General features: G+C 41.4%; 1 protein-coding gene across 8 annotated transcripts in view; it reads left to right on the top strand.

The window, feature by feature from the left end:
* Positions 1–16,322, top strand: part of R3HDM2 (R3H domain containing 2) — a 179,227-nt gene that overhangs the window by 47,275 nt on the left and 115,630 nt on the right. Inside the window, exon 1 of one of the 8 annotated variants that reach the window (XM_089681204.1) lies at positions 14,415–14,681. The exons of the other annotated variants lie outside the window; for them this stretch is intronic. The gene's annotated coding sequence lies outside the window, so the exon portion shown is untranslated. Of the gene's footprint in view, positions 1–14,414; positions 14,682–16,322 lie in introns of those variants that run through there. 8 annotated transcript variants of the gene reach the window in all.

The following is a 16,322-nucleotide window of genomic DNA, read 5'->3' as shown; positions in this document are numbered from 1 at the left end:
GTACACCCCTTTTGAAAAGTAAGATTATAATCAATATCTCAAAGAACACAACAGTTTCCAAAATTTTGACAAAACTGAGTTTTATAGGACATTTGTTTAGCTCATAACATGAAAGTAAGGTTAATAATATAACTTAAATGACAAAATCTTGTGTTTTACTCAAATTAGTTGATGCAAAAATGAATACACCCCACAACGAAAACTACTACATCTAGTATTTTTGTATGACCTCCATGATTTGTAAGCACAACACCAAGTTTTGTAGGCATGGAATGAACAGGTTGGCGACATATTGCAACATCTATCTTTTTCCATTCTTCAGGAACGACCTCTTTTAGAGCCTGGATACTGGATGGAGAATGATGCTCAGTTTGTCTTTTCAGAATTCCCCACAGGTGTTCGATTGGGTTCAGATCAGGAGACATACTTGGCCACTGAATCACGTTCACCCTGTTCTTCAGAAATGCAATTGTGGCCTTATGTGTGTGTTTTGGAATATTCTCATGTTGGAAAAGTGTAAGACGAAGGGCATGAGGTGATGATGGCATCTTCTCTTCTCTTTCAATATAGAGCAGTATATTTTTGAATTCATAATACCATCAATGAAATGCAGCTCCCCGACTTCTGCAGCCCCACAGGACACTGCCACCACTGTGTTTCACTGTAGGCACCATGCATTTTTCTTTCTACTCCTCACCTTTTGTGACGCCATACAGTTTTGAAGCCATCAGTTCCAAAAACATTGGATCTTGGTCTTATCACTCCAGAGTACAGAGTCCCGGTCATCTTCTTTTTCAGCATGGGCCCTGGCAAATTCTAGGCAGGCTTTTTGTGCATGGGCTTTAGGAGAGGCTTCCTTCTTGGGGACACCCATGCATGCCATTCCTCTACAGTGTACGCCATATTTTGTTAGGGGAAACAATCGCCCCAGTTTGGCTTTCTACTTGGCTAACTGCAGTGAACTTACATGGCGATTTTCTTCAACCCTTCTCCTGTCGAGGTGTTAACGTCCGTGGATGTCTCTGTGAGATGGTTGCAGTTCCATCTCTGTTAAATTTTTGTTTCACTTTTGCTACAGTATTCTGACAAGTAAAATTTTGCTGGTCTTCTTGTAGCCATCACCTTTCCTGTGTAAAGAAATTTTCTTTCTCAGGCCATACGACTTTTCTCTTCCATGTGGTGCCATTACTGACAGCATGAAATGGGAAAGGTTTTATATTATCCTTTTTATAATCAAATTTCTGCTGCTTTAACCGCTTTAGCTCCGCCCCATAGCAGAAATACTGCTACAAGGCGGCAGCTGTAAGCAAAATCACGTATATACAGTGGGGATCGAAAGTTTGGGCACCCCAGCTAAAAATTTGTATTAATGTGCATAAAGAAGCCAAGGAAAGATAAAGAATCTCCAAAAGGCATCAAATTACAGATTAGACATTCTTATAATATGTCAACAAAAGTTAGATTTTATTTCCATCATTTACACTTTCAAAATAACAGAAAACAAAAAAATGGCGTCTGCAAAAGTTTGGGTACCCTGCAGAATTTATAGCATGCACTGCCCCCTTTGCAAAGCTGAGACCTGCCAGTGTCATGGATTGTTCTCAATCATTGTCTGGGAAGACCAGGTTATGTCAATCTCAAAGGTTTTAAATGCCCAGACTCATCTGACCTTGCCCCAACAATCAGCACCATGGGATCTTCTAAGCAGTTGTCTAGAAAACTGAAAATAGTTGATGCTCACAAAGCTGGAGAAGGCTATAAGAAGATAGCAAAGCATTTTCAGATGTCAATATCCTCTGTTCGGAATGTAATTAAGAAATGGCAGTCATCAGGAACAGTGGACGTTAAAGCAAGATCTGGAAGACCAAGAAAAATATCAGACCGAACAGCTCGCAGGATTGTGAGAAAAACAATTCAAAACCCACGTTTGACTGCACGATCCCTCCAGAAAGATCTGGCAGACACTGGAGTTGTGGTACACTATTCCACTATAAAGAGATACTTGTACAAATATGGTCTTCATGGAAGAGTCATCAGAAGAAAACCTCTTCTACGTCCTCACCACAAAAATCATTGTTTGAACTTTGCAAATGAACATATAGACAAGCCTGATGTATTTTGGAAACAAGTTCTGTGGACCGATGAGGTTAAAATTGAACTTTTTGGCTGGAATGAGCAAAGGTACGTTTGGAGAAGAAGGGGCACAGAATTTAATGAAAAGAACCTATGTCCAACTGTTAAGCATGGGGTTGGATCAATCATGCTTTGGGGTTGTGTTGCAGCCAGTGGCACAGGGAACATCTCACGAGTAGAAGGAAAAATGGATTCAATAAAATTTCAGCAAATTTTGGATGGTAACTTGATGCCATCTGTGAAAAAGCTGAAGTTAAAGAGAGGATGGCTTCTACAAATGGATAATGATCCTAAACACACCTCGAAATCCACGGGGGATTACATGAAGAGGCGTAAACTGAAGGTTTTGCCATGGCCTTCACAATCTCCTGACCTCAACATAATTGAAAATCTATGGATAGACCTTAAAAGAGCAGTGCGTGACAGACAGCCCAGAAATCTCAAAGAATTGGAAGACTTTTGTAAGGAAGAATGGGCAAAGATACCTCAAACAAGAATTGAAAGACTCTTGGCTGGTTACAAAAAGCGTTTACAAGCTGTGATACTTGCCAAAGGGGGCAGTACAAGATATTAACTCTGCAGGGTGCCCAAACTTTTGCAGACGCCATTTTTTTGTTTTCTGTTATTTTGAAAGTGTAAATGATGGAAATAAAATCTAACTTTTGTTGACATATTATAAGAATGTCTAATCTGTAATTTGATGCCTTTTGGAGATTTTTCCATCTTTCCTTGGCTTCTTTATGCACATTAATACAAATTTTTAGCTGGGGTGCCCAAACTTTCGATCCCCACTGTATGTATGTATATATATGTGTGTGTATGTATGTATGCGCGCGTGTATATATATATATATATATATATATATATATATATATATATATATATATATATATATATATATATATATATTTATTTATATATATATAAAATGTGATTTTGCTTTTCCGGGTAGAGGACATGCTCCCTACCCACGCCATGCTAAGCACACACCCATGCGAAGCAGTGTGCTTACAGTGAAGCAAAAACACAGAACATGATGTAAAATGGCACAAAGTTAACCCTTTGATCGCCCCACGTGTTACCCCCTTCGTGCCCAGTGCCATTAGTACAGTATCAGTTCTTTTTATTAGCACTGATCACTGTATTGGTGTCACTGGGGATGTCAGTGACACCAAGTCAGTTCCCCCAGTGTCAGAATGCCTGCCGCAGTCCCCGCTATAAGTCACTGATTGCCGCCATTACTATTAAAAAAAGAAAAAAAAAGCCCAGTATATATATACCGCCATTTGTAAACGCTATAACTTTCACATAAACCAATTAATTTACACGTATTGGGATTTTTTTTTAACAAAGACCTGTAACAGAATACATTTTGGCCTAAATTTATGATGAAATTTGATTTTTTAAAATTTATTTTTACTGTACATGTTTAACCGTTTCAATACCGTGCAGTTTTACACCTTCCTGCCCAGGCCATTTTTCAGGTTTCAGCGCTCTCACACTTTGACAATTGCGCGGTCATACAACACTCTACCCAAACTAAAATGTTATCATTTTCTTCACACAACTAGAGCTTTCTTTTGGTGGTATTTAATCACCGCTGGGGTTTTTATTTTTTGCTAAATTAACAAAAAAAGACCAAAAATTTTGAAAAAAAAACACATTTTTCTTTGTTTCTGTTATAAAAGTTTACAAATAAATAATTGTTCTTCATAAATTTAGGCCGAGATGTATTCTGCTACATGTCTTTGGTGAAAATAACCCAAATTAGGATGTATTTTTTAGTTTGTAGGAAAGTTATAGAGTTCACAAACTATGGTATAGATCTGAATATTGATCAATCCTGAAGTACTGACAGCCAATCTAATTTCTTGAGGTCCAAGAATGTCAGAATAGTACAGATATCCCCAAATGACCCCTTTTTGCAGAGTAGACAGTCCGACGTACTTCATAAGAGGCATGGCGAGTTTTTTGAAGTTGTATTTTTTGTCATAATTTTTCGGAAAATGAAAAATGAAAAAAAAATTTTTTTTTACATACTGTCACCAGTGCAGTACAGCGTCATCATATAACTGGCATGGCGGTGAACAGGGATACTGACTGGTGACAGTATGAAAAAAAATATATATATATATTCTTTTTATTTTTTTTATTATATTTAATTTTTTATTACTTTTTTTTATTTTTTTTTAAGATTTTTTTTTTTCATATTTTACTATGACCAAAGTAGTACAATGTTACCATAGTAACATTGTACTACTTTGGGGAAGTGATCAGTATTTTTTTTTTTTTTTTTTTAACACAATTTGCTTATAGCAAAGAATTACTTTGCTATAAGCAAGCATTTTACCTGAATGAAATCGATTCATTCAGCTTTTTTTTTTTTTTTTTGTGCTTAGCTGTGATTTGGTCACAGCTAATCACATGACATGTGCATGTGATTAGCTGTGACCATTCACAGCTAGGCACTAGTATACAATGGATGGCATCATGAATGAAGCCATCCTTTGTATACAACTGTCATGTGACCTGCTGTGATTGGTCACAGCAGGTCACATGGTACCAGCAACGGGAGCCGGTACTCGGATCTGTCATCGACCGTGTCCGAGGTGCACGGCCGGTGACAGATTGCACTGCTGTGCCGCTCTGCATTAGCGCAAACTGCACATGTGCGGGAGGACGCCAAATGGCGTGCACCCGGAGTGCAGAGACAGTTTTGAAGCCGCCAAACGGCCATTGGCCGGGCGGCTAATGGTTAATAGCAAAAAATATTGTTTTCCCCTCAAAATTGTCTTTTTTTTTTTTTTTTTTTTAATAGCACAAAAAAAGTTGAATTCTTGTTAATTAGGATTTTGTTGTCTAAAATTTAGCTTTGCTCATAAGACTTTTATTGGGGTGTATTCAATTTTGTAACATGGTCTTGAATGAATTTGTAAGGAAAAATACTTTGCGTGTGTGTGTGTGCAAATTTTACCAATCTTGTTTGCAATCAATGGTCCTCATTTGAAGGAGTATTTTTTAGTATCGTGTCCCACATAAAATGTTGATTCTGAAAGGAAAGTACAGGTTATCTGACAGGTCTGTTGGGGTGTACGCATTTATGCTGAAGTGTGTGTGTGTGTGTGTGTGTGTACTGGAATTTACACAGCTTTTACTTTGACTGCCTATCACATTTCTTGAGGTGCTAGTACAAACACCCTCCAAATGACCTCTTTTTGGAAAGTAGACACCTCAAGGAATTTGCTTAGAGGCATGTTGAGTCCATAGAATTTTTTTTTGCCACAAATTTTTGAAAAAAATACTTTTTTTTTTTTTTACACAGTCGTGGCATAAATGATATATTGCTCATGTATGCCATGGCTATATGTAGAATAACACCCCAAAACACATTCTGCTACTTCTGAGTATGGAGATACCACATGTGAGAGACTTTTTGGCAGCCTATCCACATACAGACAACCCAAAATCCAATGACCACTTTCAGGCTTTCAAAGGGCTTAGCTCCTCATATCACTTCCTCACTACCTATCAGTTTGGAGGCCCTAGAATGCCAGAATAGTACAAACACCCCCCTCAAATGACCTCTTTTTGGAAAGTAGACGATCCAAGGAATTTGATAAGAGGCATGGAGAATATTGTGCAGATATAATTTTTTGCCACAGGGTTTTGAAAAGAAAAAATACTTTTGTTTTCTTTCTTCATTTTCTAAATACTTGTGGTAACAAATGAGATCTGCAATATGCTCACCATGCCCCTTAGCAAATATCTTGGAGTATCTACTTTCCAAAAAGGGATAATTTGGGAAATGTGTGTGTAGGGCAGGGGGTTCTTCTACTATCTTGGCATTTCAGGACCATCATTGGAAGCTTCTGCCACACATCACTCACTTTTCTAACCACTTGAAGACCAAGCTTTTTCTGACGCTTTTTGTTTAGAAAATTACTTTGAACCCCCAAACATATATTTTTTTTAAAACAATTTCCCTAGAGCAGGGGTGTCCAAACTTTTTTTCAAAGAGGGCCAGATTGGATGAAGTGAACATGATGGAGGGCCGAACATGTTTCCGAACATTCTTTGAACCATTACAATTAAATGCAAATAAATTATTTTATGCCAAGTTAATTGCAAACGACATACTTTTCATTTCATAACATTAAGATCAACTGACAGCTGAGTTTTCACAATGTATTGAAAATAAATAAAAAAAAAAAAACTTACCTGCACTAATGTGAAGGGTGAAAAAGGTAGCTGGAGCTGAAGTCTCTGCTCGGCAGCCGGGAGGGGAAGAGAAACACACTTCACGCTGGAAGCCCGGCCCTGACGTCACCGCCCTCTGTCGCTCCCAGCGCGGCGCAGTCACGCATGCGCACTGCTCTCAAGCAGAAGACTGTCTGCCACAGAAGGGAGGGCCGTGCGACAGCCGCATTTACACAGACCAGGGTGAACGCGCCACAGTCAGGCATGCGCACTGCTCTCAAGCAGAAGACTGTCTGCCATAGAAGGGAGGGCCACATTACACAGAGCAGGGAGGGCTGTTGGAGGGCCATATTAAACCGACCCCCGGGCCGTAAATGGCCCGCGGGCCGGACTTTGGACATGCCTGCCCTAGAGAATACTATGGTGGGTGTTGCAATTTTTTGTCACCCAGTATTTGCGTGGCAATTTTTCAAACACAAATGTTTGGAAAAAATACACTTTTTTGAATCTTAATGCACAAAAACACAATATATTGCCCAATTGTTTGATAACATAAAATATGTTATGCTGAATAAATAGATACCATACATGACACTCTTTAAAATTGCATATGCCCGTGCAACGGCAACACACTATGTAAATTTTAATCTCAAGAGACTACACTTTAAAAGCCTTTACAGATCACCACTTTATATTTACACAAGAGGTCTAGTGCTAGAATTACTGCCCTCAATATGACATTCGCGGTGATACCTCGTATGTATGGTGCAATCTCTGTTTACATACTGACACGGGACCGCCACTAGCGTTCTATATGCATATGAGCATGGGAAAGGGGGTGGGGCGGGGTGATTTTTTTTTTAATCACTTTAATTGTTTTCACAGGGAATGTAAATATCTCCTGTGATAGCAATAGGCAATGACAGGTATTCTTTTCTGAGAAATCTGGGGTCTATTAGACTCTAGTTCTCTGCCCTTAAAGCATCTGATCACACCAAGATCAGTGTGATCAGATGCTTTCCCAGTTTAAAAATGGCGCTGTTAAAGTCCGGCGAAACAAAAATAATGAAATGCTCGTAGATTTTAGTTTCTTGGAGCATAGAGATGGTTTGGAGCCATTCTGGTCTTCAATCAGCTCTATGGTCAGCCGGCGGAACTGCCGTCTGCATTCTCAGATTCCCCTGTGGGACGGGAGAGCCCAAGAAAGTAGGGGGCACAGACACATTCACAGTCCGAAATAAAAAGCGACGTAAGGTTACGACGCTTTTCCCAGAGCTGGGCAATCAGCAAGTGGTTAAATTTAAAAAAAAAACCAAAAACCTAAAAATACAGTAATTTCTTTTAAAAATTTTATTTTTATTTTGTAAATACTTTTATCAAAAAAATGGAATGTTGCCATAGTAAAATTTTTACTACTTTGGTGGGGTGATCTGGGAGATAGATAGATAGATATATATATATATATATATATTTTTTACACTTTGCATTGCATGAGCAATGATGGTCATTGCTTAGATTCATGAGAGTTCAATATAATAGTGATTTGTGATTGGCTAGAGCTGGTCACATGGGGTCAATGACAGGGTGCTGTCATTGACCCCATGTATCATGTACAGCTCACCAGGAAGAGAGGCAGAGTTTTGCTTACATTGTGATCATGTGATCACATAGCGATTAGATCACCGGGTCTCGTTCACCAAGATCTTCATTTGTGGGTGGGTGGGGGGGCAATGTGTGCCCCCCCATCTTACTACAGCCAAAGCGACATACCCGTATGTTGCTTTGCCTGTAGCTGCCGCCCGTCTGCAGTACATGGCAGGTGGGCGGCAAGCAGTTAAGCTAATAGCGGGGCTGAACAGATTTCAGAGTCCAAATGGCCAATGCACATACCAAAACCAAAAAATAAATCTTCTGTCTGGCCCTCCTTTATTGACTACGGAAGTCCTTGTTTCCCGACTTAAATGCTTAACTGCTCCTGTATTGAACTATTTAGCAAGTCAATTGTGCTTCAAATTAGAGCCCCAATCTAAATGGTTTTGGATGGAATGTAAAGAGATAAACCATTGAAAAATGTACTGTTGTTTGCATTGTATGTGGACTTGGTTTCCTTCCTACTTGTCCCAGTGAGGATGGTAACTGAGACATGAATTGGCCAGAGCTCTCTCCAGTTGGACAGGCACATCAATAGATTTTTTTTTTAATTGTTACTTCTGTCTGTGTCCCTGCTGGGGAGCTTCCCCTTAACTCCTGTTTCCCTGACAGCTGTCCCTGGGAGAACAAATAAATGAGGAATCCCCCTCAGGGACCACAATAGCACCGCAAACCTGACAGGGTTCTGAATGTCCCCATTTTATCCAAAACTATGAAAAATGTTTTGCCTGCAGTTTGACTGTCTCTTCCTGATTTATCTTTAACGTAAGCCCTTACATATACTCACTGAGGTGGTGACTAGCATCAGGTTTTGAGCAGAGATGAAATGAGCCCTTCCATGTACGTTGTACCTATTTATCTGTTGCCATCAGGGGGTGGGGATCTGACATCACACACTGCACAGCACAGAGCTGTGTGTAATCTGAGACCTGAGTGGATGAAATGGAAATAGGGCATGCACAGCTGATGCTGCCAATCACCTGCTGTGTGTTGGGGTGCATTGGCTGGTGTGGAATATAACTGTCAGAAGTGATCCGTGCAGATAGCAGAGTAAGGCAAGAGCAGAGAGGATTCACACTGTGCTTTGGATTGAGACAAGTACACATTATAGAAGGATATACTTTGCTCTTTTTTTTTATTTCAGAGTTTTACAACCACCTTAAATTTAAACGGCCCATTCACCCCAAAATGCAGTGCACCACATTTCATGGTATTTTGCACATTGTGACATGTTGCAGTTTGCTAGGCAATCTGTTCAAAATAAGCAGGCAGTAACAAACCTCAATGTGAAAAAAAAAAAGGTCTTGCAATTTTATGCAACACACTGAAGCACCCATCTCACATTGTCTGCACCACAATTCTGCAATCTGAAGATATTGGAGTGCCATTCAAAATTAATGTTGCTGCAAAGTACTGACTTGTGCATGGTAAGGTACTGTGTGTTTTGCGGTAATTTGGTAACAGTAGTCTGAATGGGCCTTAGATATTGTGTACATATGAAGGTGATCAGTAATGCAAAGGATTAGTTAATGGTGTTCTACAAACCTTGTTTCTGTAGTTTGTATTATATGTACCTGAGGCTATATTTGTTTTTCAACTGTGTTATCCTTTGATCTTGGCATTTAGATTTGGGTATTTAGACTTTTTTTTTCTTTGTGTCTTTGACAAATAACCTGAAATATTGATTGGCCAGATTGTTTTTATTTATTTTTTATTCTAGCTCAGATTAACCCATTTTCTTTTTTGCACTTGTAAAAATCGGATTTTTTTCTTAGAAATTTACTGTTACTAAACCCATAACATTAGAATCAGTCTGTATACAGAGTAGGAAATAAGTATTTGATCCCCTGCTGATTTTGAATGTTTGCCCACTCACAAAGAAATGATCAGTCGAATGGTAGGTGTATTGTAACACTGAGAGACAGAATAGCAACAAAAAATTCAAACGAAATGCATGTCTAACAAATGATGCACTGATTTGCATGTTCATGAGGGAAATAAGTATTTGATCCCCTTCACAAAACATGACTTAGTAATTGGTGGCAAATCCCTTGTTGGCAATCACAGAGGTCAGATGTTTCCTGTAGTTGGCCACCAGGTTTGCACACATCTCAGGAGGGATTTTGGCCCACTCCTCTTAGCAGATCCTCTCCCAAGTCATCAAGGTTTGGTGGCTGATGTTTGGCAACTCGAACTTTCAGCTCCCTCCACAGATTTTCAATCGGATTAAGGTCTGGAGACTGGGTAGGCCACTCCAGGACCTTATTGTGCTTCTTCTTGAACCACTTCTTTGTTGCCTTGGCCGTGTGTCTTGGGTCATTGTCATGCTGGAACACTCATCCACAACCCATTTTCAATGCGCTGGCTGAGGGAAGAAGGTTCTCACCCAAGAATTGACAGTACATTGCCCCATCCATCGTCCCTTTGATGCAGTGCAGTTGTCCTGTCCTCTTAGCAGAAAAACACCCCCAAAGCAGAATGTTTCCACCACCATGTTTGACAGTTAGGATGGTGTTCTTGGGGTCATAGGCAGTATTCCTCCTCCTCCAAACACGGCGAGTTGAGTTGATGCCAATGAGCTTGATTTTGGTCTCATCTGACCACAACACTTTCCACCAGTCCTCCTCTGCATCATTCAGATGTTCAATGGCAAACTTCAGATGGGTCTGGATATGTGCTTTCTTGAGCAGAGGGACCTTGCGGGCACTGCAGGATTTCAATCCTTGTCGGCGTAGTGTGTTACCAATTGTTTTCGTGGTGACTGCGGTTTCCAGCTGCCTGGAGATCATTGACAAGATCCTCACCTGTAGTTCTGGGATGATTCCTCACGATCATTGACACTCCACGAGGTGAGATCTTGCATGGTGCACCAGACCTAGGGAGACTGACAGTCGTTTTGTGTTTCTTCCATTTGTGAATGATTGTACCAACTGTTCTCACCTTCTCACCAAGCTGCTTGGTGATAGTTTGGTAGCCCAGTCCAGCCTTGTGTAGGTCTACAATCTTGTCCCTAACATCCTTGGACAGCTCTTTGGTCTTTGCCATGGTGGAGAGTTTGGAATCTGATTGTTTGATTGCTCCTGTGGACAGGTGTCTTTTATACAGGTAACAAAATGAGATCAGCAGCACTCCCTTTAAGCTTGTTACCTGTATGAAAGACAACTGGTAGCCAGAAATCCTGCTGAGTGATAGGGGATCAAATACTTATTTCCCTCATGAACATGCAAATCAGTACATAATTTGTTAGACATGCATTTCTTTTGAATTTTTTGTTGCTATTCTGTCTCTGTGTTACAGTACACCTACCATTCGATTTTTAGACTGATCATTTTTGTGAGTGGGCAAACATTCAAAATCAGCAGGGGAACAAATACTAATTTCCTTCACTATATGCAGTAAAGCATGATGCTTGTTATACTCACTGGAATCTAAGGAGTTAATCATTTGCATTGGGTAAAAATTCTGTTTGATCCTGTCTTCTCTGATCCTCCCCTTCTATGGTTCCCAATCCATCTGCAGATAGTACAGAGCTCTTGGAGTCACTCTGCACTTGCTCAGTTTGGTGTATATTGCCAGAGGGTTTTTTTTTCTTTCTCTTTAGGAGGGTGCATGAGATCGCAATAGGGCCAATCAGGGCTGTCCAGGCAGAGGGTCAGGGATCATGCAGCCTCAGAGGAGAATGAAAACTCCTCCTACAGGCTTTAACCAGTGCTCAGCTGGACACTGATAGACTATATACTGCTGATGAGAAAAGGTATTTAGCAGTTTATATTTACTAAAATAATTGCATTTACATGTTGTTTTTACTGTGGGAGACCAGATATAGTGAATACAGGGTTTAGTAACACTTTAACCACTAGCCTACAGGGCACTTGTACCCCCTTCCTGCCCAGGCCAATCTCCAGCTTTCAGCGCTGTCACACTTTGAATGAAAATTGCGCAGTCATATAACACTGTACCCATATGAAATTTTTATAATTTTTTTGTGACAGAGCTTTATTTTGGTGGTATTTAATCACTTCGGGGTTTTTTATTTTTTCTTAATCCAAAAACCACTAAACATTTTGAAAAAAAAACGTTTTTTCTTCGTTTTTGTTACAAAATTTTGTAAATAAGTGATTTTTCTCCTTCACTGATATGTGCTAATGAGGCTGCACTGATGGGCACTGATAAGCTGCACTGATGGGCACTGATAAGCTGCACTGATGGGCACTGATAAGCTGCACTGATGGGCACTGATAAGCTGCACTGATGGGCACTGATAAGCTGCACTGATGGGCACTGATAAGCTGCACTGATGGGCACTGATAGGCTGCACTGATGGGCACTGATAGGCTGCACTGAGGGTGGGCACTGATAGGCTGCACTGAGGGTGGGCACTGATAGGCTGCACTGAGGGTGGGCACTGATAGGCTGCACTGAGGGTGGGCACTGATAGGCTGCACTGAGGGTGGGCACTGATAGGCTGCACTGAGGGTGGGCACTGATAGGCTGCACTGAGGGTGGGCACTGATAGGCTGCACTGAGGGTGGGCACTGATAGGCTGCACTGAGGGTGGGCACTGATAGGCTGCACTGAGGGTGGGCACTGATAGGCTGCACTGAGGGTGGGCACTGATAGGCTGCACTGAGGGTGGGCACTGATAGGCTGCACTGAGGGTGGGCACTGATAGGCTGCACTGAGGGTGGGCACTGATAGGCTGCACTGAGGGTGGGCACTGATAGGCTGCACTGAGGGTGGGCACTGATAGGCTGCACTGAGGGTGGGCACTGATAGGCTGCACTGAGGGTGGGCACTGATAGGCTGCACTGAGGGTGGGCACTGATATGTGGCACGGATGAGCTCTGACAGCTGGCACTGATGGGCACTGATGTGGCACGGATGAGCTCTGACAGCTGGCACTGATGGGCACTGACAGGTGGCACTGCTGGGGCTACACTGTCCTGATGATCAGTGTAGATGTCCCCTCCGCGGAAAGCCCATTACCTGCTCTCCTCTCCTCGCGAGCTGTCAGCGTGACAGCTCGAGAGGGGAGAAATGCCGATAACCAGCATTTCTCGGTTTACATGTGATAAGCTGTGATTGGACACAGCTGATCACATGACCGAGCCGACATCTTCGGCTCTTTCCGTGACATCTGATTCTCGGACACAGCGCACCGCCGATCGCCGTGCAGTGTGCTCCCTGAGCCGTGCATGCGCGGTGAGAATGGGAGGATGTCATATGAAGTCCTGCCAGAACAAGAGAACCACCTTGTGCCCGTCATTGGACTATATGGTGGGCAGGAGGTGGTTAAAACCCCCAGTCAGTTATATATGTTCTGAAAGCCAAAGCCTTGTAGGACAGAATTGTGGCAGTTGCAATCATTTTTCATTCTTTAAGCCGGGAACATTAACACTCCAGCTGTGGTAAAGCTACATGCCTCTGGGATTGGTGCCTGTAGATGTCAGTCATGTACCAAGGTTGCCTAACCCTGCTCTAAGTAAATCTGTTCTCTACCCCAAAAATGTTGGTTTATAAGTCCTTTGATGACCTGAGTTTGACTGCAGTGCTATATGATAAACTAAAGCCTGTCATAAATGGCTAGAGCTTTGACCGATTCCTGCTGAATGGGCCAGAATTTACACCATGGGTGGCCCTGTTGCCTCTACCCAGCTTGTCAAGTCGATTTTTTTTTTTTTTTTTTGGTCTTGACTTTTGTCGGAGTCAGGTGGAAAACTGTCAGCCGCAAAGTCATCCAATGCAGTTTGTCTGCTGTTTAGAATATAGATGGAGGAATCTAAATATATAGCGAGCCTAAGTGTTCTGGTCTTCAGGAGTACTACTGAAACTTTCACAGGAAAGGTAGCTTTAGTCTAGAGTTTTGCCATTGTTCTGTTTTTTTATTTGTTTGTTTGAGCTTGCATTGGTTTCTTCTTTCATTTTATTTTTTTTTCTACTGCCTGCTGCTCACCTACGGGCGGACATGGTGCTGGTTTGGGGAAGCCATGGGAATTTGAACATAGCATGCAGAGTTTGTAAGGGGGCACGATTATCAAACTCTATCATATAAATGAATGAGACTGGGCTGCAGTTGCCAAACACGTGGCGCAGTCCTGCAATGCAAAAGTAAAACAAAAAACGTCACAGACTGCCGTCTGAACACCTGCAAACCTCGCCATCCTCTAAAAAGGGATTCACCTCAGAACACTTGTTAGGGGGTGATAAATGCTGCTGCTGTGAAAGGAGCCTTACATTGTTCTTGTGGACTGTTAACATAGTTTTCTTTTTTTGTGTGCATGGTACACTGTGTCTTTAAGCAGCTGCGGAGGTTGTTCCATTAAAGTGTTTTGAATGAGAGCAAGAGGGAGAGCGAGCGTGTGTGGGTGGCTGTGTGCGCGACTATTGGCAGAACTCTCAGTGTGACAGCGGATGGGAACAGCTGGGCTCTGCCCTGCTTCGGAGCAGCTTGTCAGAGCAATTATCTTGGCAAGGGAAAGGCAGCCAGAGTCCATAGCACTCCATTCACAAGGAGAGCAAAAAGAGAAAAGAGGAGGGGGCTTAATTTTAAGGCAGTTTGGCAGAAAAAAAAAATGTGAAAAAAAATCCAGCTTTCGAAATTGCATTGAAATCGACCTGCTCGTGCACATGACAAAGATGACCTCCTTCATAGGTTGGAATAGCTGATTTTCATCAATCAGCCTCTCACCCCTCCTCTAACGGTGAGTGTAAGTCATTTGTATGCAGCGACCGTCACTTCATCCCTTCCCTGTTCACTGATTGTTTTATCCCATTCATAAACTCGTGTTGGTGATGGCAAGGCCATTTCATCTTTTCCAAGCCTCTGGTGGTTAGAGAGTTAAAATGCCTATACACAACAAGGATGTTCTCAGCCGCTCCAGTGAAGACAGTCGTTCTTTGTGTGTATATTTTAGGTGCTTTGCGTATTTGTCAGGTTATGTATATTCATTGCTGCTGCTGCTACTGATGCATTTTCCTGTGCCTTTTGATAAATAAGGAGGGGTAAGAAAAATGAAATGCATGTTTTTGTTGGCTTGCTTAAATCTGAGGTGATCCGTTTGTCCCAGGAGATGAGCAATTTAAATATATTCTTTACGAGGAAAGACCTTTGCCGTGTGTTAGCAGTACATTTCAACTAAAGAGGTTATTTGCAAATTCTGACAAATTCTTTTCTTTCCATTCATTCACCCCTCCCTCCCATTCATTCCTGTGATGGCGTCATTGATGTGCCTTTTGGCATTATAGGGGATTCCCACCATCAGATGCGTTCAGGGTCTGCTGCCAAACTAAATGTCCCCCTTTTTCCCGGTCTAAAGACAATACTGATAACTGCATTTGCAGGGACTGTTATTTCCCAGAATGTCAGATGACTGGCACCAGTGACACTGTGATGTGCTTTCTTTGTTTTGTTTGTGTTTTTGTAAAATGTTTTAGTCTTTTGAAGAACATGTTAATCTTGACTTTGATGCAGATATACTATTACTTCCATTTTTTATTTTTCCCTGAACCTTAAGTGCATAGTTCATGAATGTATATTTGATTTGGTGTTGGTAAGGGATAGGAATAATGTCCACTACAGCATAAATTGCCCACATTCGTTTAGGAGCTGCTGCACATTAACTTCCCTCATTACAAAGATAAGTAAAGAGAATGGTGGTATAAAAATGGGAAATGAACAAGCTTGTCATGTTGGACCCTTCACAAGAAAATGGAAGTTTGAGTCTTTGTTAAGTAATGAAGTCTCATTTTTCTTATGTCATGAATGCTGGTTGGTTAATATTGAGGTAATGCAGTTATCTTTGTTTCTAAAGCCCATTATTTAGTATCTGCCTCCCTTTAACATTGTAAAGCGATGATTGTTTTTTCTGTATCATGTTTTCCAATTGAAAAGACTGCTTTTGGTGGACCTGTGGGTAATTTAAATAAGTTCTCAACAGCGTAGAAGTTTACATGTGCATTCTGCTGAAAATTGTCTGTTTTTGGAGGCATCTGCTGTCTACAAGTCATATAAGTATACTGGCAGATTGCAAAATATGACTTCATTTTCTCCCACCTTGTTCGCTGCTTCTGCCTGCCACTAACAAATGTCTCCTAAAATCTGCCATGTGCAGAGTCCTCATCTTGCTTCTGTTTTATTTTTAATTAGGCAAAAAAAGACACAGACAACTGCTAGCAGCCCTCACAAACCCCCTCCTGCTCTGCATCCCCCACAGCCACCTGCTTATCAAAAGCACATTCCCACCAGCCTGAACAGCAATTCAACATTTACCTAGATTTCCAGTCTGAGGCTGCAAAATGTGTGATCTCTTGACTCAATACAGGGGGCTTTGGCCAGCTAAGGT

Source organism: Staurois parvus, unplaced genomic scaffold, assembly GCF_062004578.1.
Source record: "Staurois parvus isolate SC_StPar_1 unplaced genomic scaffold, SC_StPar_1.0 ptg000017l, whole genome shotgun sequence".
NCBI lineage: Eukaryota > Metazoa > Chordata > Amphibia > Anura > Ranidae > Staurois > Staurois parvus.
The sequence above is the reverse complement of the archived record's forward strand: the minus strand, read 5'-3'. Positions and strand labels throughout refer to the sequence as shown.